Source organism: Panthera leo, chromosome C2 (genome assembly GCF_018350215.1).
Source record: "Panthera leo isolate Ple1 chromosome C2, P.leo_Ple1_pat1.1, whole genome shotgun sequence".
Classification (NCBI taxonomy): Eukaryota; Metazoa; Chordata; class Mammalia; order Carnivora; family Felidae; genus Panthera; species Panthera leo.
The window spans coordinates 91,775,303-91,800,605 of record NC_056687.1 but is presented as its reverse complement, the minus strand read 5'-3'; the positions used below and the strand labels follow the sequence as shown (position 1 = coordinate 91,800,605).

Genomic DNA, 25,303 nt, shown 5'->3' with positions numbered 1-25,303 from the left:
GATTTTGAAAGAATTTCTTGTTTATAGTAGGTCTGTAGGATATATTTTCAGACCCCAGAAAAGGATATAGGTTGACATACAGATAGATAATTTGGTTGTTATATTCACATCATGCTTAGTCCCATTAAGCTTATTATATACTGTCAAATATTCAGATTATTGCCATTATATACCTGCTTTTGTTATTTGCTTTCCTGGTGTTTACCCACATTGATATCTTAGATTTGCAGGAATAATGTTCCTTCTTACTCTTTCTACTTTTCTCCTATACTTCTGGCAGTGAGATCTTATGATTTCTGTGAGATGCATTAAACTGTAGATAAATAGGAACATGCAAAGATAGTACAGAGTGGTCCTATGTTCTCTTCATGGTTTCCCCTATTGATAACATCTTACATGTATTAAAACGAGTACAGTTAAAACCAGGAAATAGATTTTGGTAAAACGTGTGTCTAGTTTTTTAAAAATTGTATTTATTTGTTTGTTTGTTTGAAGAAAGAGTGAGCAAGTGAGCAGGGGAGAGAGGCAGGGGGAGAGGGAGAGAGAATCTTAAACAGGGTCCACACTCATGGAATCTGGTGCAGGGGTTGATCTCACAACCCTCAGATCATGACTGAGCCAAAATCAAGAGTTGGATGCTCAACTGACTGAACTACCCAGGTGCCCCAATATGTGTGTATAATTTTATGTCATTTTATCTCAAGTGTAGATTCATGCAGTTCACCACCATAATCAAATTATTCCATCACCACAAAGATCCCTCTTAAAGCATGCTGCAAAAGTAGATACTAAAAGAATCAGAGATATTTAACTTAGTTAAGGAATTACTCATTCTTTTTTTCTAATTTTTAAGATATTTTTATGTACATGGTAGATCATTTCATATTTGGGGCCATGTAAGAGAAAGATGAAATATTATCATGCTTCAGGAGAGCTTTAAATAGCTAAAATAGTCACAAAGATAGAGATAAAATCATTTGTGAAAGTTTTTTAAGGCTCAATCTCAAATTTGTCTTCTAAAACTTGTGTTTTGGAAGGTTAGACATTCATATGCCTGAAGATGGGGATGAGGTGATACCCTGTGATGCCTGCCTATCTTTATGACAAATCCTTATTTGTGTACTGGAATTGCCCAGACAAAACTTAAAAGTGAAAATAGGGGAATACAAGAAACAGGGTCTTCCTGAAGGTCTTAAGTACCGAACCAGCCTTGTATTTTCCTGTGGAACCCAGAGTTGGAGGAAAATAACATTTTAGCATTATCAAAAGCACTATTAAGTGACATTGTGCCACGTTTGATTTTTATAGGTGTTAATGTTTACAACTACCATATCAAGTTATTCACTTACTTTGTTTAACCAACATCCTGTGAAGATAATTACTCTATCACTAGGGTCTCAGAAATTCTTCAGAAGTATTTCCAGGAAGTCATGATCTGGGATTTTAGTGTCACATATTATTATGTGAATGATATAAATGTACTGTTGAAGTACAGTTTACATATATCTTAATAACTTTAAAAATATTTTTAGCTTCATTTTTTTGACAGTTTGTGCTTTTCAGTATATGAAACAAGCTATCTTCTATCTGGTTTCAGATAGTAAATTAGAAACTTTTTGGAGTTTTGGAGATACTATTGAAATTTTGTACTGTCATAGTAGTAGCTGCTTTTTCATTAGTTCTTCCCCATTCTTTTTATCAGAATAATGAAAAGAATTCCTGTTTCTCTTCTCTGTTTTTGCTCTGGTATCTGAATGTATGTCATTGTTATTGTAGTGATATTTAAACAATAGTTCAGGTTACTGTCATCTTCATTATGTTCTTTATCCATTTTCCAATGTTAAAACATAAACATAAACATATATACTCATATATATATATATGTATATATTTATACTTCCTTTACTAATTTTGAGTTGGGTACATAGGGCAAGACAGACAGTGAGCATGGTCATCTTTCTAATATATTTTACTGTGTTCCACCAGTTGAAATGATGTAATTTTCCCTCAGATCTTTAATTTCACTCAGAATGTAAAAAGAAAAACCTATTTTATTTGTTATTAAATGTTGAAAATTTCTTAAGTTAGTAAAAAAACTCCTGATACTATGTATGTATGGAAAGAAAAGGTGGCTTGGTTTTTATCTTTACCAAGGATGACAGGGTATGTTGCCATCTGTCTCTAACCTCTGTATCAACCTCAATTTGGGAATGTTGGTGTGGATTCTGCTAGTACTGAGGGATTAATTTATTGTCAATATTAGAGATAGTGACATTGGTGAGATTCATGTGACTCATCATCACCGGTTCTTTCCTTGAATGGAAAAATTGCTCCTGACTTCATTGTAGCCTGGTATATATCTATAAAAAAGCAGCTGTTCTTTGTTCAGTATCAAATATAAAAATCTAATTGTGTGATTTTTCATATCAGTCAATTCAATTCTAAAGCAAGCAGAAAGCTACATAATAGAGGCTTGATGTGTTTGTATTATAATCTAGATATTTTCTTAGTATTTATCCAATTTGAACTCCTCTAAGCATTTTTATGATAAAAAAAGCATAATGTATTCAGGACAAAGTAGTTACAAAACCTTTAAATTAATGTTTGCTAAAGAAGGACTGCCATTATACTAGTCTCTGTGTCTGATTAAAGAATTGCTGTTTCTCATGTCTTCCTTTTGGTTTACATGTTTTTGGGGGGTAGCAAAAAAGAAATCTTTACCCATTTTTACAATACATATTTTATCTGCATAACTATTCCTTCACTTTAATGTAGAAACAAAAATAGCATTGAAACCAATAAAACATTGTTCATTAGTGCAGCGCTAAGGATAATGGAGGAAGAGTCTTGTCAGTTTGGTACCTGTATTTCAGTAGCTCGCTTTTTTATGCAGCTAATGCACCCTTCTAGGACATCTGCCTTGTCTTTCTCTTATACCTCATCTACTCCTCAACCCACTTATTATATGTATGACCACCTTTCAGAATTTTAATTTCTTTATTTATAAAGTGATACTAGACTAAATAGTCCACTAGACAATGTTCATTGTAAAAATAAATTAAGATGGCATGGGGGAAAACTACATTATCCTTACACACATGAATATCTTTGGAGTTAGTTGAGTTTGGGTTTAATTCCTATTTTCCGCCTCCATATTCTACTACTCTGTGATACTTGGCAACTTGGTTGGCTTCTCTAAAATGGGAATGATTTTATCTACCTCAGAAGGTTTTTTTGAATTAAATCTGATAATAATGTATGTGAAGCACCTAGTGCCTTGCCTGGTACCTAATGCTTAATGTTTGTTCTCCTTTTTTCCTCTTTCCCTTTTCTCCATTTTCTCATCCTCCAGCAGTCTTGGGGAAGAGGATCTGGTGAGATCAGATATGGTCTAGATTGAAACCGTTTTCTGTATTCTTTGCCAAGCCCCAAGGAAGGGGCTTTCTTTCTCAAAGAAAAGTCTTTATTGAGGTTAGTGAGGGGGCTTTCTGTGGGTGAAAGACTGGGGAGATTCTACAAGTCACCTTCAATCAACAGCTGTCTGATATCCAGTTGTCTAATACTGTCACTCCTCTGGTTAAAAGTCTCTGACATCTCTTCACTGCCCTTGGATGAAACTAAGCCCAAGGAACAAAGCCCATTGTAATCTGGCCTCCATTATAGATTCCACTTTCATCCCCTGTCCCTTATCCTAAACATAGTTTTTGATTTTAATTCCTCCACCCCCACCCCATTCTTACACATGTGTGGGGAAAACGGGGCACTCTGGCCTGAAGATGCTGAAGGAAGGGGCGTGTCCAGTGAATTTAGGGGATGTGTTAGCATTGTTTTGTGCCCACTTGTGTTTTGTGTGGATACTTTGCCTGGAATGCTTTTCTCCTTTCTCTAAATGATAGATGCCTATAAATCCAGCAATAGCCAGTTGAAATATCTTTTGGGAAATGGCTGTACCTCCATCCCCAGAGCCAGTCACGTTCCCTCCATTGTGGTCCTATGACCTTTTGTATATATGGCTGCCTTTATTAAAACAGTTTTTAGTGCATCTTTTACCCTGATGTTCTATTTACCACATGGGCAGAAATGATGTCTTTTAATCTTTGCCTCCTTATTACAGCGCACAGAGTGTGCTTACTAAACTTATTAAATGAGTTTATCTTCATAACAAAAGCTAAGTGCTCTATAATGTGCTATAGCACACATAGCAGGCCAAACCAGAGCTTCTACTGCATTCTACCCCCCCTACTCCCTATGTGAAGATACTGTACTTCCGCAAGTAGATTATAATCTCGTGCGTGTACTCTATACTTAGCCTTGCCAGGCACACAGAGGATCCCTAAGGCTAACATCAGATAGGGTTGGTGGTTGAAAATACAACTTCATCTTGTTATTTCACTGACTTTTGCTGCTTAAGCAAAGTTGGTATATTGAAAAGAAAAGATAGATTTATTGATAGGAAATGAAAGTTTCCTTTGCAGGAAGGTGTCTGAGAATAGCCAATAGGACCAGGTTTTGCCCCTTGGCAAGCTTACAAAGGAGAATAACACACGTGTGTGTGTGTGTGTGCGTGTGCATGTGTGTGTGCGTGTGCGTGTGTGTGTGTGTGTGTGTGTGTTGGAGGGATGGGTGAGTGGGAAAGCAGGAATGAGAGGGCAGGAATGAGAAAGATGAAAAATCCTAGCGTCATACAAGGGAAGTCTGTTTCTAAGTAGTTCTCAAAGACACTTAGAATATAAGAACTTTGTGATTAAGAAGCAGGAAGCTTGACAGTATAAAAGGTGTTCAAGGTAGAGCTAACAGGAATGAGTGAGAGTCAATAACAGAGTTGGAGTTGAAATGATAAATGGGTCACATGTGGGTGTCAGGAATGCCATCTCCTGAGCCCATGTTCACCTTTTGGGACACTTACTGTCACCAAGTTATACTACAAAGTAGGGAGTCATGGGGAAAAGTAGAGATATGGAAAGATTAAATCATTTTGACCATTTTTTCCCCCAAAATGAATCCTGGGATATATGACCTGAAACATGGTTTATGAACAGGTCTAGGAAATCATGGATTTTTATAATGATAATACAGAAGTGAAAACCATTTGCACCTAGAATTAGTTCAGTTCAGGTAAACTCAGTAAACATCGAGAGCTATTCTTTGCTGAGAAAAACGAAGAAGAATATTCTGATTTGCCCTTCACAGAGCTTGTGTTGTAATTGGAGGAGTGAGAAAATCATTTCTAAAAGGTAAAATAATGTTTCGTCTTGTTATTTTTTTAAAATTCACAAAACTATGGTTTTATCTGAAATACTGATTTTATTACATAGTTTGGAGAGATGATGGTTTGATGTTGATATTATTAGATAGCAGTACTTATAACATTTTTAGGATTTTCTTTTTCAAAAGTTTATTATGCTTAGTCTGTTTTCAGCCACTTTTTGTTTCTTCTGTTGATATTGAACATGTGAATGTGGAAATTGAGATTGGTAAACTTGAAAAAAGTATATTTTTAGAACATCAACTTTTGTTATAACAGCCTTATTTTATGTATCGTTCATTAAAAACCACATTACATCCTTCTTTGAAATATATAATTATATGAGACTAATAAACACAAATGTTGGGAGATAAAAATCAACACTTGGGGTGCCTGGCTGGCTCAGTTAAGTGTCTGACTCTTGATTTCAGGGTCATGAGTTCAAGTTCCCAGGTTGGACTCTTTGCCCAGCATGGAACCTACTTAAAAAAATCAATACTAGTTTTATATTTGTTTTATTCTCTAGAGAAGATTATACTTATATTGTTAGAGTATAAGTTACTGTAAGTGATCTTCTAGTTTAGCCCTTTTCATTTTATAAAGACGTATTAAATGATCTGCTCAGACTCACACAGGTTTGATTCAAATGAGACCAAGTTGGGACTAGAAATTGGTGTTCTGGCTTACAGTCCAGGTCTCTGCTGCTGTCCAAATCCATGTATTAGTGTTTAAAAAAATTTTTTTAAAAACCTTTATTATAAGTAATGGCCTTCCCAGTTTTTTCATTCGAATGTGCAGATACACTCAATGTACTTTCATTCATTATTTTGCATTATTCTTGTAGAGCTACTGAGCTACTCAGGATTGATCCTAATTTAGTTAATATATCTTTTCAAGTCTCTGTTATGTTTTTGGGGGCTCTAAAGATCAGAGTAACAAGTCAGCATTCTTCCAGGGCAGAGGGAAACCTGAGGGAAGGGGCAAGAGAGTGGGGCAGGGGTTGGAGGGAAGGTGGATAGTCCAGAGAAATGGTTCCTAAGGTTTTTAGGGAATTCCCACTGTTCTTTGACAAAATGAGAAATTATATAAGAATTATTCAGTAAGTTTTTCCACCGTTTTTTTTATTTTGTAACTGTATCCTACTCTTGGGAGTAACAATATTGACAAAATAAAAAGTTGGTAACTCTGTATTAATACTCTCATATTATTTTGTTTGACTTTTTAAAAAACGTTATGGGGGGGTTGCCTGGGTGGCTCAGTCAGCTGAGCGTCCGACTTCGGCTCAGGTCATGATCTCACAGTCTGTGAGTTCGAGCCCCGAATTGGGCTCTGTGCTGACAGCTCGGAGCCTGGAGCCTGCTTCAGATTCTGTGTCTCCCTCTCTCTCTGCCTCTCCCCTGCTCATGCTCTCTGTCTCAAAAATAAATAAAAACATTAAAAAAAATTAGCAAAACAAAACAAAACGAAAAACTTTATGGGTCCATGAAGCCCAAAAGATATAGGAGACACTCATCCAGGATCTGTAGTACTGTTTGGGGAGAAAAGGCCCAGGTGAGAACTGGATGATATGAAGGATGGATACTTATGATGAGAGAGATGCTAAGAGACCAGTGTGTTTTAAAATCGATGATAGGTTAAGTTTGAGGATAGTGGGGGAAGAGGGGAAAATGAAAATGAAGGCTATTTCCTTAGTTGGCTTTCTCAGTGTCAGTGTTAAATGAGGTTTGCATGCTAAGAACATGTAGCGGATAGTGAATTGGAAGAATGCTTATTTGGAATTCTTGGTGTCTGCTGGATTCATTCTGTAATGCTAGCCCAGTTATAGAATCACTGAGTGCTTCACCCTCAAAATGGGAATTAAAAATGCTGACTTATAAAGCACTTTAGGATCCTCAAATGAAGTGTACCATTGTAAGCTTCAAAGATAGTTTCTTCACTTAGATACAGTCTTTGAAATGATATTCAACTGAAGCTTTACAAAGTGGCATTAGACTTCCTAATGACAGCAATCTTGCCTTTTGTTCATGTTTTCAAAACCCACCTGCATGTTATATTGTACGTGCTCTGTAATTATGAAGTGATGTGAAAAAATTACTTAATTTTTTGGAAAGTTGCCTTAACATGTTAATGGGACACTGGCAACATTACTAAGATTAAAAATACAAACTGCTTTACAGAGATCTCATAGGAACATAAATTCATGCTGCTAAAGCAAAATGAAAAAGCAAAAAAATACCCCAACCAAACAAAAAAACCAACAACCCACAAAAAACACCAAACAATCCTTCTCCTCCACCAATAACAACTATAAATAATCCCCAATAGGTAAAGGGATATATTAGAGTATATTAAGAGTCATGTCATCTGGAATCAACATATAGAATAAAGCATACTCAGAACTATTTCTGTTTTTTTTTTTTTTTTCCTTTTTCGTATCATATAAGCCCTAACTCTGTTTTCTTCTTGGATCAAGAAGAGAAAGAATTCCAAGATCAGTGTGTTTGGTTAGCTTTTATGTTCATGTATAAAAACTGTGAGATAAATGGAAACATTTAGTATTTATTCCTGCTTGAAGTTTGAATAGAAAGATCTCAGTGATCTAGATAATATATTTAAGACTTGTTTACTTATTGTGTAATTTTCTGAAAGCAAAGTACAGTTGACTCTGGACAACATGGGTTTGAATTGCACAGGTCCACTTATGCACATATTTTTTTTAATAGTACAGTGAATGTATTTTCTCATTATTAATGACATTTTTTTTCTTTAGCTATCTTTATTTTAAGAATATACTATATAATACATATACATATACAAATATGTGTTATTCAACGGTTTTATGGTATAGGTTAGGCTTCTGGTCAACAGTAGTAGTTGTTTTAGTAGTTGTTTTTGGAGAGTCAAAGGTTATATGTAGATTTTCAAGATATTCGGCCATGCAGGGGTCAGTACCCCTAACTCCTTCATGTTGTTCAAGGGTCAACTATAAAACTGTTTAAAAACAGAGTGTTTCTCTGATTTATTACATTGATTTCAAATTGACTTTCAGAGACTGTTTTTGAAAACAAAAATTCTATGTATATAAATATTTTTTCTAATGATTTCTAATGATGAAAATACAGAGTTATTGTAGAAAATTCTGAAAGCCTGGAAATAAAAAATATATATATATATACATACATACATACATATATATATATATGTATGTATGTATGTATATGTGTATATATATATATATAGAAAAAAAAATCACCTGTTAGTTACTACCCAGAGATACTTTCTTAAAAATCTCAGCATTTTTTTCTTCTGATTTTTTTTCTATTTTATTTTTTCTTTACATTTTTGAGATCATACCAGAAATTTTTTAACATTTTGCTTTTTCAACGCAATATATATTATATAGAGGGAGTATATTATAATATATAGAGAGTATATTATATAGCTATAGTATTCCAAATATTATTTTAAACCTTATAAATATAATTATTGATTAACCAATGATACATTATCTGGCTTGGCCATAATAAATCTATATCTCTGTTGTTCGACATTTGAGTTGTTTGCATAAATATTAAATCTTTAAATTAATGCAAGTTTTTTTTTTTTTTTGAGGCTTTCATCTTGAATTGGGTAAGCTTATTGATAAAACTCTTCTTAAGATTAGATATTTCTTTCCTTCTTTCATTCCCCCCCAGTTACATGCTAGCTAATTCCTGGGATTTTTTCCTCCCTGTTCTTTATAATCTGAAAAACTCCCTGTTTTCTGCTACTGGTATGACAGCTTCAGTTTAGCTGTGATTGATGTATTGTGATTGTACGTAAGTAAAGTTATATATGCTCCTTTAAGGTACCATGAACCTCAATAGGAGGTCCTTATGCAGTGTGAGAGCTATAAATATACTTTGAGAGAATGTATACAAAGATGCTTAATAGAATATAAGGAATGAAGTACTACTTATTCACCGTACAGTTTAAATTTTTTTCTAGTATGAAGCATTTTACCTCAGTTGTATGTAAAATGAAGTGTTTTACACCAATATTAATACTGATGGCTGCATGAATTAAGTATTGATTTTTTATGTATAATTTACTTTTTATTGATTTCAAGAGTACAACAACAGTTTGTCAGTACTATATTATAAATATTCTGTTGGCTATAAGGGGCATATCTGAGTTTAATAGTTATATTCTTTTCAATAAAATTTGTCATTTTGTAGGAAGAGATAGATAGTGTTATGGACAAGATTATTGAACAAAATGCTTGGTCTTTAGATTCCTTGGTAAGGCTGTGTGGCTTTTTCCCTAGTTTAAGATCTTTTCATTCATATTGGAAAAAAAAAAATACTACCACTCTATGCAAAAGTACATTTCTATTCAAAATAATGTAAGTTTACTGGGAAACTTCCCTCAACATTCCTTTCCTCAGACTTGATTGTAATTTATTTTAAAAATAAGCTTGTGAAATGAAATTTAATGTTGAAATTGTTTCTGGAAGTAGTCACAAAATATAATAATAAACCAAGGTCTAGATTTTTGTTTAACAAGATGTTCTTTGATAATATTGGCCTGCTGTACTACAGTTCTTATATATATTTTGCAGAACTTCTAAGACCGTAGTGTTTTTGTACATATGTGTGCATGTGTGAGTTTCTTGGTCTTCTAATATCTATATGGCAAAATTATTTTAAAGAATAAATAGCTTATCTGGCATTATATGCTATGAATTTCACATCTTGTTAAAAGAATATTTTGCGGTGGTAATAATAAATTGTATATTTTATTGTATATTTTAAGTGGAATACTTAGATTATTTTAAGATTTTGTCATATAACGAGATATGATTTGTTCTTTATCAGGTTTTTATTGCAAAAATATCTCTAATTTTAATACTCTGTTTAATACCATTGTTTTACTTAGAAGGCATGAGAAAAAATATTAGCTTACACATAAAGAACCCTGATTTTTGTTTTAAAATATTTCCTTCTTAAATATTTCTTTTTTATTTCCATAAGGGATAGGTTATTATTAGAGCATGTATCCTTGGCTTTTGCAAAATCCTCCAGAACTCAACGCAAAGACAGCTTTAATGAATATTCGAATAAAACAATGCGGCCACTATCTTTCTAAATGGAAATCAAATCAGAATATATAACCATTTTTTCCACAAATCTATTGAAATTGGAAGTAAAATTCCCTATGATGTTTTTAAGTTAATTTAGTAATCAAGCACTTCTCAAAATACTTAACGTATTTATTGAAGATATCATGGACTTCTAAAAATGATTTTTTAGGAACAAAAATATGAAAGTATTGTGAAAACTAATGAAGAGTTGCTAAAGATGAAATGGAAAAATCTTCAATATTGTAGGTATCTGCGTACAAAATGCCTGGTGCTCTGAAAAGTAGAAATAAATCTGGATTCAAAATTGACTAGCCGAGGTAATTTAGAGAATTAAGTCGGTGTTGGTAAAAAGGTGTTAGTACAAGCATCTCTGAGTTAAGAGATAGCAGCTCCAGCAGTATATTCTTAAAGTGAAAGTAATAAAAGGCAAAAGGCCCCATTTAGAACTGGTATTAACACACAGTGAAGATAGCTAAAATAACCCAGTTCATATTAGAGTTAGAATAGAAAAGGTCTTAAAAATTAAGGGTTTATTTATTTTCTTTTTAACTGGCCAATTGGTTTATAATGCAGAGGCGCTACTAGAGTGTAGTTTAAAAAAAATGGCCATTCAGTAATCCTATTTGCTTCATTATCAGTGTTGTCTCCTATCATTACAAAGCTACTTGTGAACAGTCTATATATCTCTGGGCTTTAATTAGCCATGGGAACATGCAGAGTTTAAAAGTAAAGTAATTGCTCAGCCTCTGATAACTTGTGCTCAGTGAATCACCTTCTTTCAAAGAATGCTACATAAAACAAACCATTGTATAGAGGAGACAGGAAAATATAGTTTTGTTGCTGGGTCTGCTGGGAGGGATTTGCAGATTTTGTGAGATCCTGCAGAGAGTCGAGCAAAATCTGCATTACAGCACATTATCTCCTGTGGGGAGGAACCAGCAGGACTGCTTCTGGTTCTCAGCTATCTCTGCTGTGTATACTTTTGTCCTACTATGTAAAAAGCCTCCCATTCCCTGGGAACAGTAAGAATGTTGGAACACTAAGAGAAAAGGATAAAAAAATAATGAAAAATATCAACTACACGAGAAGGACTTTTGTAGCCAAGCTTGAAGGGAAGACTAGGGGTCAAGTTGAAGGGGGGTTAGATAAGCAAATACGATTCTGCAAAGGGTTTTTTATTTTAAGAAATAAGTTAAACAGTAATAGGTTTTATCATATAAAACCTTTATAAATTGAACTCTAAAATGATCATTTTAAAGTTAGTTGTCAGACTCACTTTTTGTAAGTAATTTATCTTAGTTTTCTACTTTACTAATTGTAATTTCTGGTACTTCTTAGGAGGGAGGATGTCATTTCATCAATAAACTGTTTATTCACATTGTCTTAAAAATAAAAGCTTATTTCTCCTCCACATAACAGTGGTAGGGTGGTTTGTAAGATTCCAACAACTTTTAAAAATGAATAAAATTGTAACAATGATGTTTTCATGTGGCAAAATTTGTCTAAAATAATAGTTTCTCCAGGATTTTGATGCATTAAAGAGTGACTTTAAAGCAATGATTCAGTTGACAAAATTCCAAGTGAATGTTAAGTTATATTTAATATATACATTACTTTTAATTGAACTAAGTATTTGTCATTTTCAAGTAGATAACATTTTAAGATATCCCATTATGATTCATTTTTCAGGTGTTAAATGAAATTTCAAAGTGTTTGCCAATATTTTCTCTAATAGTTCAAATAAATAATGTAGAATAGAAGGAAAGAATTTAGTGACTATGCTGTTATTTTAAGCATTTTACAATCCTTATTGAGCAGTTGGTTTATATAAAAAGGCCTAAGAATCTTTGGTATCTTTAAGAACAGTGCTTAATGATGGAAAGCTATTGATAATTTTAAAGTATATGTAGTATGAATTTTCATTATAGTTCAAAATAACTTTTTCTTGAAACTTATTTTTATATACAATGAAGACTTTTTCTTGAAGGATCCTGTATTAAAGAGTTTCAGTATATATGTATATTCTGTGTGTATGTGTTCTTAAAAAAAAATAACTGTTCAAGTAATTGATATTGAAGAAAGCAATTTTGACACAATTGAACAGAAAAAATTTATCTTTATATATCAACACAATTAATGAAATTTGCTGCTCTTTTCTGAAAAAAACTATTTTATTTACCTTGATATCCCCATATCCAGCAGTTTCTGTCTAGTATATATTCGGTAATTACTGAATGCATTTCAACATCTTTTCTCATAAAAGTTTTATTTGTCACTATTTAATCAAGCTAAGATATTACATTTGTTACATAATCCACTGGAAGTTTAAATGAATTTAAATGTTTCTAAATTCAGTTAATTATATTTGAATTACTGTGCTTTTCTGCTGTGAGGAGTAATCATTTGAATAAAAAACAAGGTGTTGTGAACTACAATGCATTTTTTTCTTCTAATGCTTTTGCAATGTTATATTGATTTTCTGAACATAGAAAATATATTTCTGATATCAGTCCTCTTTTTGGTCAGTTCTCTAATGTTCTCTTCCTGTTTATTAATTTGTAATCATCCTTATTTCTTTTTTAAGTTTATTTTGAGAGAGAGTGTGCATGCATGAGTGGGGGAGGAGGGGCAGAGAGAGGGATGAGAGAGAGAGACTGAGAGGGAGAATGAGAGAATCTCAAGCAGGCTCTGCGCTGTCTGCACAGAGCCCGATGCAGGGCTTGATCTCATGAATTATGAGATCATGACCTGGGCCAAAATCAAGAGTCACACGCTCAACCAACTGAGGCACCCAGGTGCCCCTGTAATCATCTTTATTTCTTAGTTGTATTCTTACACTCTGATGCCTAAACAAACACCTTTTCCTTTTATTTTTACTTCAGGTTTTCCTTAATCTCTCACTGTCCTATCTTAAGTGTGAATATATGCACATGTTTGTGTGTGTGTTTATGTGCATATTTGTAGAGACAAAGATACTATAACAAAGAGACCCAGCATTTACATTGGCTTAAATAAGATAGAAGCTTATTTCTCTTTCATGTAACAGTGGTAGGGTAGTCCAGACTGTCAAAGTGGTTGGCTTCACAAAGTTAGCAGTCCCAAATTCACTTCATGTTACTGTTCTGCAGTCTTGTAGGACATTGTTCTTGTCAGCAAGATTAAATCTGGATCACTACCATGTCTGTATTCTAGTTTGAGAAAAGAGGGAAAGAGCAGAAGAGCAGAAGGAAAACAATTTCCTTTAAGAAAGTAGCCCTCAGTTTTCACATTCCATTCCAAATTGTCACATGGCTACACAGGGGCTGCAAGGAAAGCTGGGAAGTGCCGTCTCTCTATAGGGGGCCACTCATTCACCTAAAACTCTGTTACTATGAAGCAAAGGAAAAATGGATTTAGTGACCACTACTGGTTGCCACGGTGCATTGAAATTTTATCATACTGGTTGGTAGTCCTGTTTCATTTATGCTATTAAGGAAAGGATCGAGGAAGGATAGAGTATTTCTGTTTTTTTGCCATGTGTCTTCAGTGACCTTGCAGCATCGTATGTCAAACATAATTAGGATTTCCAATGAGAAAATTGAATCTTAGTTGTGCTTAAGGGCCTAAGTGACCCCATGTAAGGACTTTACCTTCAGTATTAACCATAACAGAATTTGGGTTTGAGGGTTTTTTAAAAAAATTTATTTAAATCCAAGCTAGTTAACATATAGTATAATAATTGTTTCAGGAATAGAATTTAGTGATTCATCACTTACATATAACACATAGTGCTCATCCCAACAAGTGCCCTCCAAAGGCCTATCACCCATTTAGCCCATCCCCCTACCAACTCCCTTACAGCAACCTTGAGGGGTTTTATTAAGGTAAATTGGGTTTCATACACAGGACATCTGGGTATCCATCGTTAAATATACTGCTGCTTTATGTTAATGTTACTGCTATAATTTGCTTCATTTTTTTTCACAGCACTTCGGTGAAGTCATAATTCCCAATGGTGCTTTTCATATATTGTCCACTCTCTTAGCTTAATGAGTGCAAGACCTATTAGAACATTTTTTATGGTTTATGTATCCTATCTTCAAATATGAGACTTTTCACAGTAAAACACACAGAAAATTGTTGCATTATTAAAGCTGAGGGAATTCAGGGGCCCTCATATATTGCTGGTGGGGGTCTAAAATGTCAGGGTTTTTTTGGACAGCAATTTGTTAGTATTTATGAAAATTAACAATACATACCCCTGTAATACAGCATTTCTATTTCTATAGGTATACTTATACATGTGGCATGATTTATTTATAAGGTTGTTATAACATTGTAATAGCAAAGATTTGAAACATTCTGAATCACTGTCCATTATGGACTAGTTAAAGGAACATGCACTTCTATAAAATGGAATACTATGTAGCTATATAAAATGTTGATGCAGTTTAGGTACTGAAATGAAAAATCCTCTAAGATTTATTATGTGGGAAAAAAATGGTGTAAAACAATATGTGTGCTAAGACTCCTGTGTAAAAAGAAAGGAATAAACTGATACATATTCAGATAGCTTGTAAGCACATAAAATATCTCCCACAGAAGGAAGAATGCATATGGTAGAACCAAAATCTATCTCTATTTAAGAATTACACTATAAACTCCCTCTTAGGAATCCTAATTTTGTTCTTCTGAAATTACATCTATTTTGTCATAGCAAAGGGGATTTTTTTCATTAAGATAAAAATTACAGTGTTCCTTTTGGGAAAGTACAGTACTGACTGGCTAGTCTAACTCTCCTGACACAGCAGTTCTCTTATACAGTATCCCAAATAATTGGTTATCTATCATGTGTGTCTGAACACTGTCATTGATAGGACTTGCTTACCCTCCCAAGGTAGCTATTAGTTTTGTTCACTTTGCTACAATGAGAAAAGATCTGTCTAGGGCAGGACAGAGATCTGGGAACTGGACATTACTAGTCTGAAGGTACTGAAAAATTCAAATTCATTTCATGAAATGAGGGGTCAGATTGTTGTGGGGAATCTTGTAAACAGTGTCCATTGTTCGGATTTGAGGCAGTGGATTCTCTTGCTAAATAGTGTTAGAATTCCTTTTTATGTGAGGCTAAAGTCTACCCATATTTACCTCTTGTATGACTTCTGTTTATTAGATCTTAACTCTGATCTGTGACTGTTATTTAAATAAAAGGTCTTCAGATATTTGAAAAGAGACATCAGATTAAAGAACCTTGTTCTTTTGACTATTCTTCATATTACACAATTTCCAGACTTTATTATTCTGTTTCTGTGGATATTCTTCAATGGACATGTGGTATGCAGAAGCGAACACAAATTTCTAGATAGGATCTGAATATGCAAAGGATAGTAGGGCTCTTACCTGCCTTGTTTTAGATGATGATGATGATGATGATGATGATGATGATGATGATGATGATGTGTGTGTGTGTTTTAATGCTAAGAATACACAAGTTCTTTTGGCACTTAAGGCACATTGTTGTCTCATTTTGAGTTTGAAGTCCATTAGAGTACCTAGATATTTTTCATATGAACTGCTGTTAATTATTGTCTCTATAGTTACTGTACTTTTTATTTTTTATATAAACTATTCTTATAATTCTCATTTGTTCATTGTAGACAATTTTTTTAAACATTTCGAAAAGCAAGAAGGTAATTCCAAATGGCACTCATCATAGCCTCTATTAATATTTCATTGTGTATCCTTGCAGGGATTCTCTGGAATAGGGTTCTTTAAACTGCAGGATGCTACTCAGTGGTCAGCTATGAAGTCAATTTAGTGAGTTACAATTAGCATTCAAAAGAAAAAAGAAATAGAACCATGTAAAATGGAAAATACTGCTTTGCATTATACACAGAAGAGTAAATATTGTTCCATTGAAAATATCTTAATTAAGTGTATATACACACACACACACACACACACACACACGTGTGCAGTGGACCAAGATGTACAATATATTAGGATTGATCACATTTGATCAGTGGACAAACTTTCCTTCTTTTCCCTTTCCTTCTTTTCTTTCCTTTTTATTTCTTTCTGTGTCACCATCCATCTTGGCAAATGTTCAGCCAGCTTTGAAGCTGCCTGCTTAAAAGATCAACCAGCTCACTATGTGCTTTCATTTCCACACGAATTCCATGAGAGACTTTATCAGATTTTTTCCTAGGTATCTTATATGAGGCACCCTACACAGCAATTATAAGAACAAAGCCTTTGGAAGAAGAGTGTTCTGGGTTTGAATCCAATGCCCACAAGTGATTAACTCCATGACCTTGAGTAGGTTGCTTTAATCTCTATATGACTCAGTTTCCTCATTTTTAAAATACAGTAATTATATTTTCTTTAATAGGGTTATTATAAGGATTAAATGAGATAATACTCAATTAAAATATTAAGTAAAGTCAGTATTCAATGAGTGTTGACATTACTGTTAATAGCTTTAGTGTGTCTTTAATTTTCCAGGTTAGTAATTCTAAGAGAAGATTATTAAAATCTTCTTAATGAAGAATTCTTAATGAACTCACAATAGGTCTTGATGATCAAGTGTTTCATAAGAGCTCACAAATCATCTATTAAATAATTATTTTTAAAAGATGTATTCTAGAAGTTTGCTAGGGATTATATGACTGTTTCTATTCTCTCTAATTGCTATCCTTTACTCTTTTGAGAATCAGGATTTATTTTCCAGTCTCAGTTTTATGGCACACTCAGTGGTCATATCTATACTTCATGAGAGAATTTTGAATTAGAATTTGTCTGGGACTGAAGAGTTGAAATCATTCATTTAAGACAGCCAGGTACTCTTGCTGTCTATCTATCTTAGCTTTCAGTTAGCTCCTAACCATGTTTATTATACCTTTTTCGGTTTGAAGATCATTCTTGATAGAACTAATAGGAATTGAATAGTTCCACTTTCTCTATCATTTGTTTCCATTCATTCAGCGAGTATTTATTGAGCAGCTAAGTACATGGGATTGTTCCTGGTGCTTGAGAAACAAGGCCCAGGAAACAAGACTTGTCCTCAGAGTACCAGTGTGGGTGTGTGTGTGTGTGTGTGTGTGTATGTATATATATATATATATATATATATATATATATATATATATATATATATATATATATGAGTGTGTGTATGAGTGAGTGTGTATAGAGGAGACTTGTTGAGCATCAGGGAAAGAAGGAGGGATCACAACATTCCATTTATAATGTTTCTCTTTGTTTTAAAATGTCAGATCTCTCTGTGCTTTATTCATCATTTCATTAAACTTGAGGACAGAATTATTGTTTTTGCCAACCATGTATTTTCAGTCTATTCCACTAGACATGAGTTGCATCTCACAGTGCAGTGAATCCAAGTACTGTTCAGAACCAGATGTTGCCCTTATAGAGCCATCTATACAACAAGCTATTCCTTTTCCATAGTTGTGGTTATTTTCCAATATCGCTACTTTACATGGGTAGGAGAAATGAAAACACCTCAGTTTCAATGTCCTGTAATTTTCTACCTAGGACTTTAAAGATTTCTTCTGACACAATCCTGTGAATGTGGTAAAGTGGAAAGAGCATACATAATCTTTGGAATCAGAGAAATTTGTGTTCAAACCCTGATACCCCCTCCAGTTAGCCATGTGATTTTCTTTTCTTTCTTATGAACGTCAAACCTAAATTTCCAAATATGCAGAATGGGGCTAATAATACTTATCTTGGTGAATGTTAGTGATCTCCTACTGTTCACCCCACCCTGCCACACCTGCCAGCTTGAATTAGTAGACTGGTTAGTGGTTGAGGATTGCCACTACATCTGATCTCAGCCAGAATGCCTAGAAGCAATAGGACTGTTAAGTTTTGAAAGCCTCTCTTGCATTCTGATATGATCTGCTTCAAGAAAATACCACTTTCTGCTTAACTAAGTCACATCTATGGGGGAGCATTCATCTCTGTACTCACTTTTCAGAGTGCCAGCCTCCTCATGTTTCCTCCTACTCTGGCTAATAACAGGAGTCCCCTAATCTTAATGAAACTTGGTTCCTTCCTGTGAACTTTCCTTATTTTCTATGTCAATGGAATTCTCTTTCAAAGTTGGGAGACTTGGATCTTGGATCTTTTCCCTTTTCTGATTACTCTGTTTACTTGCTAACCTGTTGTTTTTACTGAAAAGACAAAAATGTGCCTAGACATATTTAAGAGTCATGATACATTAAGTTCATAATTAAGAGTAGCCTTACCTCATGAGAATATATAAAAGTTGGCAGAAGTTTTTCTGGGGTAGGGTGGGGTGGAGAGGAGGGATGTGATAATAATAACAATGTTGGACTAAGGAAGATAAAATACATCCATTTGTTTTGGAATTCACTATTTAATTAGATGTTTTTTGGAGAATGTTTTTCTGATAAATTCACATTTTGAGGCCAGTATAAAATAGTATCTCATCCTTTCACAACTTAGCTTAAAGGAAATTACATATGTTGTCTAAATAATGCCTTATTGAATTTAACATATTCCTAGTGAAAATTTCCTCAGGCCATTGATTCACAAATTTTAATTAACAAAGTTGAAATTAAGATTCCTTTAAAAACACTGAATGTAGTCATGAGCCTTCAGACTTTGAAAATTAGGGTCACAAGTTTCCATTTATAAATGGAACATTCTCAAGTCGTATTAGAAATGAGATTTTTGATTGAAGAATTATTATGTACTAGTTAATAAAAAACGAGAATTAAAGTGTATTTTGCCAGAGTGATTTTTGTCATCACTGAAAGTATGAACCAACCTAATCTAACCTATATTATAAAGGGGAGTTATTTGAAAATCAATAATTTTTACATAGTTATTGGTGTGAATAGTGAGTTTGATGAAATCTGTATTTTGTAGTTTTGTGTTTCTTGTAAAATTCTGCCACTGCTTAACTTCTTCCAGTTACTTGAAAAAAATCTCCCATCTTTTGCATTTAAATCATCTTTCTTATGGGACTGTTTTTCAGTCTTGCCATAATTGGGCTCACTTCAGCAAATGCTTGTTGAGTCTCTTTGTTGGGCACTATCCTAAGAATGTGGGATCTGAAAATGAGGGAGACAGGTGTTTTGCTTTAAAGGGTCTTCTAGTATACTATGGGAGAATGACATATGCATTTTCATTATCATATTTAGATCTCAGAGCAGGTCAAATACCTGAGAATTTTGTTAATAGAAAGCGTTTATTTAAGTGCCTAGCAGTTTATTCCATTGTATTGGGTGTAGCACACACAGGATGTTACATAGGTATGAGTTACACTCTGTTGCTTACCACAGTCTGATACAGACGTTGGCCTTAGAATAAGAATTGCTTATATGTATAAATATATGATCAAAGAGCTCAAATTTGTGAGAAGAGAAATCATATGTAATACATGGTGTTTGGACTTTTTCATAGGGATTAGGAAAATGATTAGATTCTTACCTAACAGGTCATGGCATAATAAATTCTACCTGGAATAGTAGTAAAATTTAAAAAAAAAGGAAGCCACTGGTGAATTAGAAAAAGTAAAATTGAATATTAAATATCAGAAGGGAAAGGAATTTCAGTGTCTAAAAGCAAAGAAACATGACATTAAGGAAAACATGGACTGGTTTGATTAAAAATTTTTTTACATAAAATCATTAAAAGGGAAAAATGTACTATTAGAAAACAAAGTGGATAATATTGATGTTGCAGCATATATAAAATACATTTTACAGGAAATATTAAAATTTGAGTAAGATATATAAGGGATGATCATAAAAATAATAAATATAATACTCTATGTAATTTGTGAAATTAGTTTCTTTTAGGCTCATAAAAAAGGTGGTTACAGGGACTAAAGTTAGAACCAAAAAGAGCAAATTTTTTTATTGTTTATTATTTTTGAGAGAGAGAGCGAGAGAGAGAGCAAGCAGGGAAGGGACAGAGAGAGAGGGAGACACAGAATCGGAAGCAGGCTCTAGGCTCTGAGCGCTCAGGTCAGAGCCTGACGCGGGGCTCAAACTCACAGACCATGAGATCATGACCTGAGCTGTAGTTGGCTGCCCAACTGACTGAGCCACTCAGGCACTCCCCAAAAGAGTAATTTATGAAAGGATTGACTAAATTTCTAATTAATAATACAAACTGTTGTAAGAATCACATACTCAGTGAAATTCCAGCATAAATCAGGCGCTTATTCATTCTGCATTCTGCAAACATTATTTGAAGATTTAATATGTGCCAGATACCATACTAACTGCTAAAATAATAAACATAAATAACAAAGAGCTCTTTCTCAAGGAATTCACAGTCTAGGGACAGAACATTGCTTTACCTCCTTTCTTCTCTTTCTTTTGTAAGGCGAGTCCCATCAACCCAGCCATTCATCTGTTTATACAAAAAACAGAGTTCATGAATCCCTAGAGGTTATAAGACTTTATGCTAGGTGCAGGGATATTAAGACAAAAAATGAGACTCTGTCATTGAGGAATTTATTCAAGGAGATGGGCAGAGGAAACAGTGGTTAAGAGACATCAGAGGTAGATGCCATTCCAGAGAATAGCTATCTCTAGTTCTCAAGGGAAAACATACACTGTGTTGGCAGATCTTACAAATTAACACCAAAATAATAATGCAATTTATTTATTCAAAGTTTACACTTTAAATACAATTAAAATGTTACTGTTCTTTCCAGATATAATACTTACTGAAATAATCAAATCCTTATGAGAACATTATTTCTTGTCAAAGACCCTATACAAGTTTGTTAAGATATAAGCAGATTTTACTAAATATCTGTCCTTGTGATTTGTTAGTGGTTATTCAAAGGCTAAAAGAGAGAGTCTTTTTGACACAATTATTACTGATAGAATGAAGTGCATGCAGAAGATGAGCACAATACCCAAGAACTTTATAGAGATCAGTTATGTGTTTTTCCTATTTTCATGTAATACTTTTTATTTGTCTTGTGGTATCTTGTTCTTCCAATTTTTAGTCTTCCTCTCTTTCCTTTAGTTTTATTTCTGTCTTATAGTTAATTTGATCTCTAATGTTACATTATAATATCCTAATTTTTCTCAAAGTTTATTCACATGGTCCATTTTACATGAAAAAAAATGTTCCTAGGTATATAAATGCTCAAAAATGAGTATGATTTCTTAAAACATGTTTGTGTGCCATGTAAACTTTGACATAAACTACACATATTGTATGTTAGAGAAATACAGAGGTTAGTTTTTAATAATAATTAAGTATGTATAATAATATATTTAAAATATGTATTTAATAAAAATATATTTAAAAATAATGCTTAGAAATGGATTTATTGATATAAACCATTACTTGTATTGACTAAAGTGATTTCATGAACTATACCCAATTGAACTTTTCTTTAACTAACTTAAATATTTTTAAATGGGAATTACTGAGGAGGCATTGAAGTACTAGTCTAGGGGAGGAATGAAAGCCTCAGGGAACCAGATGTCCCTTTGTGGTAGGTCTGTCTAAATACTTCCTGTTAAGGGGCACCTAGGTGGCTCAGTCGGTTAATTGGCCGACTTTGGCTCAGGTCATGATCTCACCGTTCATGAGTTCAGGCCCTACATCAGGCTCTGTGCTGACAGCTTGGAGCCTGGAGCCTGCTTCAGATTCTGTGCCTGCCTCTCTCTCTGCTCCTCCACCCTCATACTCTGTCCTCTCCACTCTCAAAAAATGAAGAAACATTTTTAAAAAAATCAAATACTTCCTGTTGAAATTGACCCCTAATGGCTTATAATCAGGACTAAAGTTCTATGAAGATGAAAGAGCAAAATTACTTGCATGCAACTTTTTTTTTTCAAAATGTGCACAAAGTCTTGAATTCATTAAATAGTCTTCCTTATGGCCATTCTGTCATATATCTGGTGTTTGGACCAAATATAGTTTTTCCATATAGAGCTTGGGTTAGAATCTCATTCTGATCCTGTGCTCTTCCCACACACTTTTCCAGTTTTATTTATAATAGCAAATTGAAGAAATAAAACCACATGGCAGAGGTAGGAAGTGAAAATAAATCAAAACTCATACTTAACAAATGCATCCCATTGGAATGCTTGTATAGGCACCTTGAGTCACTTTTAAACAGTCACTTGCTATAGACGTACACTCAGAGATTGACATCTTAGAATCATAAAACACCATATTGGGTGTAAGTAAGGGGCAGTGATTTGCATTAAGTTGCTGCTTAAATTGGTTAATTGGCTTTCTACAGAACTCCTTTGTTTAATTTGTTTTTGAAATAATAACAGTTACAGCATTAAAAAACATGCTTCCAGAGCAAAAATTTGCATGCTGTAGTTTAGCTGTTCAGTTCTTATTATCAGGAACCAATCTGCAAAGGCCCTAGAGCAAAAATTATCCCCACATAGATTTCCTCTGGGGAAGGATTATAACTGGAAAGTCAGTGAGCTGAAGAGAGTTAACATTCTTGGGTTATAAACGTCATAGAATAGGTGAATAGTTGTTCTGAGGAGGTATACAAGTATTATTCTTTCACTGTTACTCATGAGTATCTCTATGGGAATTGATAAGGAACAATTGTAGTGTGAAGGTGATAAAAAAGAAATGGGTTTTCATAGATTAATGAAGAAAAGTCATTAGCTATAATCTATGTAGGAAGAGTTTAATGAAGAGTGGTTACTACATTTAGCTGAAAAGAAAAATGCCCATTTACTTCAATTAATGATTGTTTAAAGTAAAATATGATTTATTATTTTCCATTTTACAGGTGGAAATTTTGTGATGTATTTATGATGCAAAATTTTAAATTGCCTTTAACATTATGTTTTACAAATATTGATCGGTTGTGTTTTCACAAGCTTATGACTTATTTAAAAGGAGAAATATTGTCTCGTGTTTTGCATTATGTTTTCTGATATATTTTTATATATAGACATGTGCTGCAATTGTAAGATTTATGGTAATTTAAATTTAGACTCTGGAAAACAAGACCTCCCCCTAGTGACAGTCTCTAACAATGTTTCTGAGAATTTAAGCATTAGAAAAACAGTACTATTTTATGTACTGTGTAGTTACACAAATACCTAGAGTCTAATCAGATTGCTATTTAAACTCTCCATAGTAGGGGCGCCTGGGTGGCGCAGTCGGTTAAGCGTCCGACTTCAGCCAGGTCACGATCTCGCGCGGTCCGTGAGTTCGAGCCCCGCATCAGGCTCTGGGCTGATGGCTCGGAGCCTGGAGCCTGTTTCCGATTCTGTGTCTCCCTCTCTCTCTGCCCCTCCCCCATTCATGCTCTGTCTCTCTCTGTCCCAAAAATAAATTAAAAACAAAAACAAACAAACAAAAAACTCTCCATAGTATATACAGAAAAAATAATGTTTATAATATCACTTGTTCAAACTGTGGTAAAAAATTAGTCAGTTTTAGAAATCAGATGTAATTTGGGCTATCACTTTTCCCTCTAATTGCACAAAAAATATAGTACTCATCTGTAGCCTTATTAAAATATGTTAACAAATGTGTATTACATATCAGTGGAGAAGATATGCAGTGGGAATATTCATGGGTAGTTACTAATACATATATTTTTACTATAGATTCTTTTTTTAAAAACAGAAATACCAGTTTTTGTCTTAAATATGATCTTTTATACCTCTTATCCCAGCAATGTATGAGAATATATTTATTCTCTAATAATAGCCAATAATGTCTGTAATCTGTCTTTTAAGTATTTGCCAATCTGATTGATAAATAGGAACTGATAGCTCATTGTTACCTTAATTTACAAATCTCTGAGTTTGAGCTTCTGTTTATGGAAATTGCCACTTGATTATCCACTTTTCCATTGGGTTGTTTATATCAACCTTACCAAGTTTTAAGGACTGTTTTATACCATAGAGTTTAATTGCCCTCTTTAATGCTATTTTCAAATACATGGTTTGTTGATTTTGTTCAAAATATCTTTTGCCATGTGAAAGTTTTAAAGCTTTGTGTAGTCGAATATATTTTATAATTTTATAATATATTCTATTATGATCATGAAAGTCTTCTAAAACTACATTATGCATATAATATGCTATATTTTTAACCGGATTTTTGTTGTTTTATTATTTTATATTTAAGTCTTTAATCCTAAATTTTTAAAGATATGTTGTAAAATAATCAACTAATTTTAGTTTCTTCCAGGTATATATATTTAATTTTGCCAGTACCATTTATTAAGCTATGCACTCTTTTCTCCTTACTGGCCTATTATTATTTGTGAGATTATCTATCTGATAATCATATTATCTTCTACTCTTTGTTTTTATGTTAATCCCATGTTTTGATAATAGAGGCTTTTTTGGCAAATTCTCATATGTACATGTACCTTCTAGCATTTTTTTTCTGCAAATTTTGGGCATCTACTCTTCAATATAAATTTAGGAAAATCTTATCCACTGAAGGACAAAATTGGGATTCTAATTTGGATTTTATTAAATATATGTAGTAACATTGAGAGGCAATATTTTTAATATTAGGAATTCTTATTCAAAGCATTAAATAACTTTTCATTTTTGGAATGTCTTTATATTCTCTAATAAGATTTTAGTGTTTTCTCTGTAAAGTTTCTATGATCTTTCTTACTGAAAATAGTCCTAAGTATTTTATGCCTTTTTGAGTACTTCAAATGAAATTTTTTGTTTTTACTGTTTTTAACCTTCTTAACCAATTCTTATTCTAGTAATTTCCTTTCACTAGACTTTCAATTAAGTGTTTTCTTTTTTTCTTTTTTCTTTTTCTTTTTTTGAGACAACATGCACGTGCAGGTGCCAGAGATCAGGGGAGGGGCAGAGAGAGAGAGAGAGAGAGAGAGAGAGAGAGAGAGAATCCCAAGCAGGCTACCCACTGTCAGCACAGAGCCCTACACAGGGCTCCATCTCAGGAACTGTGAGATCATG

At 33.5% G+C, this 25,303-nt stretch overlaps 1 protein-coding gene across 14 annotated transcripts in view; it reads left to right on the top strand.

The window, feature by feature from the left end:
* Positions 1–25,303, top strand: part of NAALADL2 (N-acetylated alpha-linked acidic dipeptidase like 2) — a 1,343,235-nt gene that overhangs the window by 8,595 nt on the left and 1,309,337 nt on the right. The window contains exon 3 of one of the 14 annotated variants that reach the window (XM_042954983.1): positions 8,858–8,875. The exons of the other annotated variants lie outside the window; for them this stretch is intronic. The gene's annotated coding sequence lies outside the window, so the exon portion shown is untranslated. The remainder of the gene's footprint in view (positions 1–8,857; positions 8,876–25,303) is intronic. 14 annotated transcript variants of the gene reach the window in all.